The sequence below is a fragment of the Podarcis cretensis genome (genome assembly GCF_951804945.1).
Source record: "Podarcis cretensis genome assembly, chromosome: 5".
Taxonomy (NCBI): domain Eukaryota; kingdom Metazoa; phylum Chordata; class Lepidosauria; order Squamata; family Lacertidae; genus Podarcis; species Podarcis cretensis.
Genome location: NC_137174.1, coordinates 65,316,439 through 65,320,017, shown reverse-complemented (window position 1 = coordinate 65,320,017; position 3,579 = coordinate 65,316,439). Strand labels below are relative to the sequence as shown.

General features: G+C 46.6%; 1 pseudogene across 1 annotated transcript; it reads right to left on the bottom strand.

Moving 5' to 3' along the window:
* Positions 1-875: 875 nt before the first annotated feature.
* On the bottom strand, positions 876-1,474 carry LOC307217413 (fatty acid-binding protein, adipocyte pseudogene; annotated as a pseudogene). The gene has a single exon. The product of its transcript is annotated as a fatty acid-binding protein, adipocyte pseudogene (transcript).
* Positions 1,475-3,579: the final 2,105 nt, after the last annotated feature.

Here is a 3,579-nt window from a genome sequence, read left to right as displayed (position 1 = left end):
AAGAAGAAGAAGAAGAAGAAGAAGAAGAAGAAGAAGATATCCTGCTTTATCACTACCTGAAGCAGTCTCAAAGCGGCTAACATTCTCCTTTCCCTTCCTCCCCCACAACAAACACTCTGTGAGGTGAGTGGGGCTGAGAGACTTCAGAGAAGTGTGATTGGCCCAAGGTCACCCAGCAGCTGCGTGTGGAGGAGCGGAGACGCGAACCAGGTTCACCAGATTACTAGTCTACCGCTCTTAACCACTACACCACACTGGCATGCTCCTCAGATCTGCCACCTCTCTCATTGTCTCCCAAATTGCCACCTGAGGCAACTGCCTCACAACACCTCCTCCCCACCCCCCATTTATTAAATTTGTATATCGCCCTTCATCCAAATACCTCAGGGCAGTTTACAGCATAAAAAAAATACAAATTAAAAACACAAAATACACAATAAAACCAAGAACATACCAAATCAATAAATGCCTCCCCTACCACATTGGTGGGCCGGCCCTGATACAAAGCCATAGCCATTGCTCCACTCACTGCTTTCTCTGTGGCCCCTCCCTCCAATGGAGTGTGTCTCTTGGTCTGAAAGAGGTTCCCCATGCCTGACATATAGGATTCCTATGAAAGAGTAAACTCTTGGTTTGACTTGTGAATTCTAGTCTTTGTCCTTTCCAAATGCTTCAGTGCCCTTTGGGGTGCCATCTGTATTATCCTGTAAAATTATGGCATAATGAACAACAGTAGCATCAGGCAGGAAACTTGTGTCCCCTCCCTCGCCCCACTCCCAACACCCAGGCATGCAGAGGCTGAGAAAATTAACAGTTTGAGGTCACAAGAGACCTTGAATACTGTAGCTGCTGCTTCTCCTTTTCTTCTTCTTCATTCATTAAGCACTTTATTGAATAGTCACCATACTTTTAGGTTGAATACTGTATACAGGTTCTTTGGAATGGTTCTATCGATAATATATCAGTTCTTTGGAGAAAGCAACTGCCTTGTGGGGCTCTGCATCCCGAACCAGCTAACTCTCCTGCTTCTGTGTCCCACTAACCACACAGGGAAAGGAGTCTATCTTCATGCTTTCTCATACACTCTGGTGCAGATAACGTTGTTCATTTCACACTCCACAACCAGCTTTCCATCTTCTATTTTTCTTTTTATTGCAGTCTCTTTGCCATCCCATTTCTGCAACTGATTGTGCGACCCATTGTCCAATGTCACAACACTCTTTACTTTCCTGTCATCTGCGGTGGTCTCATCAAACTGTTCCCCCAGTCTGAAGGAAATCTCAGTGTTCTTTAAACTGCTCTCTGTTTTGATGGTTATAACATCTCCATTGTAACTGATGGTCACATTGGGCTTGGCACCACCTGCCACCTTCCTGGTGGCAAAGCCCACACCAAGTTCTTTCATATAGTCATCAAATTTTTCAGTGGAAACCAGCTTCCAAGTTCCCAAAAATTGTTCACACACGGTGTAGGATTAACTAAGTCTCCCGAGGAACTTCTTACAAGTTTAACTAAGCACCACAAAGAGCACAGCACCTCTGCTGCTTCTCCTTCTGAATAAAAAGAACATTTTGGGTTCTGAAAGCAACCCCCTGTGGGGGAATGAGTGTTTCCTAGCCTCTAGCCATGCCTTCTTCACCTTGGCAAGCCAGCCTTGCATTTTCTTTCTGAATGAGCGAGAGAGTTTCATAAATGCAGTCGTTCTATTCTTGGCGTACTGTTTAATTCATGAACGCTCTTAACCATCTGTCACGTCGATCTCCTTCCTTTCACCTGCAGCCAGGCTAACATTCTTCTGTACCAGGATGAAAAGATTACTAATTCAGCTTTTCTAAGCAAGCAAGCAAGCACACAACCCCACCATCCTAAAAAATGTCCTCATGGAAGCAAATTTGTCCCAAGTAAGAAATTTCTTGGTTGGATAGTGTTCTCGAAGCTACCAACATGAGTCTGACCAAACTGCGGGAGGCAGTGGAAGACAGGAGTGCCTGGCGTGCTCTGGTCCATGGGGTCACGAAGAGTCGGACACGACTGAACGACTAAACAACAACAAGAAATTTCTCTTCTCAGTGTAGAATGCTGTGCTGAGCCCAGGGGTTAACCTGAGCAATCCGGTCCAGGTCCAGTCCCGAATCCAAGGATTCCACAAGGAGTCAGTCCAACGGGACCAAGGCAGGAAACCAGGCTGGGTCAGGCACAGGGTAACAGGCAGGTTCCAGCAAGCAGCAATGTTGCTCCTGCAACCTGGGGCAGGTTCCAGCAGCCTTTTATCTCTGATGGGGTAACGGCTAGTCCTGATCCCCCGGTTACTCACCTCCCTGTCTCGCCCAAAGGCGAGCACTCCTCCTACGAGTACTCAGGTCTCTCCTTCTCTCAGACCTGAGTCTCTGCAGCTCGGGAGATGTCGGTGGGTTACTAGAGGCCACCTCATCCTCTCCTGACCCAACTGGTAGTGTAGCAGCTGCACGTGATTGCCCAGCAGAGGGCAATGAGGTAATCCCTGCATCTAGAGCCAGGGCAGGCTCAGGCCCCTGACTCGGCCCAGCTGGTGCTTGTTGCAGCGGAACCTGTGCAGACTGGGGCTCTTCAGAATCAGGCCCCAGACTTGGTTCAGCTGCTGCCTGAGGCAGAGGATCCGGTGTGGACTGAGACTCCTCCGGTTCTGAGTCTGAGCCCGAGTCCCAGGCCATCACAAATGCCTACCAAATACAAGCATCTTCACTGCAGGCCTAGGTATGAGAAGTGTACTGACTCAGCACCTGAACCGCTGTGCAGTTGTATAATGGGCATGCATAAATACCACCTTATACTGAAAACCTACATATCTGTATGCTTCCATTCAAAACACACCACAAAATCCATTATCTGCAGCAGAGGTGGCTAACCCATAATCTGAAGGCTACACATGGCCCTCAGTATGTTTTTACTGCCCGCAACCCTCCAAATTGGTAGAAATAAAATAAAAGTATAAATAGTTTAAATATTTGTTTGATGAACCCATGGGATCCCCACTGTGCTCCTGATGCCAAAAGGTGTTTTTTTTGTTGCCCCCTCTCAACTTCATCCATTAAAAATTATGGTTTTTGTTTTTTTTTACTAATTGCTCTCATAGGTAGCCCATTGTGATACCACAAGGTCCCCTCACAATTTTTAAACTGACCTCTATCATGAGTTCCCTATTGTAATGGCAAACATTTTTTGACCTCTTGGCGGCCATCTTCTTTTTGAGACTGCTACTCTTGACCTCCAAAATGTATCCTTTAAAAACTTTGTGTCAATGTGCCTCATGCCTGAGGACTGTTAGCCACCCCTGGTCTGTAGCTTGAATGTGTAGCAGGACAGGCTGTAGATTTTACACACACTCTTTCTATCTATTCAGTTGGTTTCTGCTTTGTATTCCATGTCCTAGTGTTGAATTTTGAATTCCTAGCACTTACACCTAGCTGTGGTGATACCAGAGCATATTTTGCCCAGAGCTCCAACATGGCTTCCACATTGCAGGCTCAGTTCCACCATTTGGACTACTGCAATGCACTCTAACTGGGGCTACCTTTAAAGGTGACCCGGAAACTGCAATTA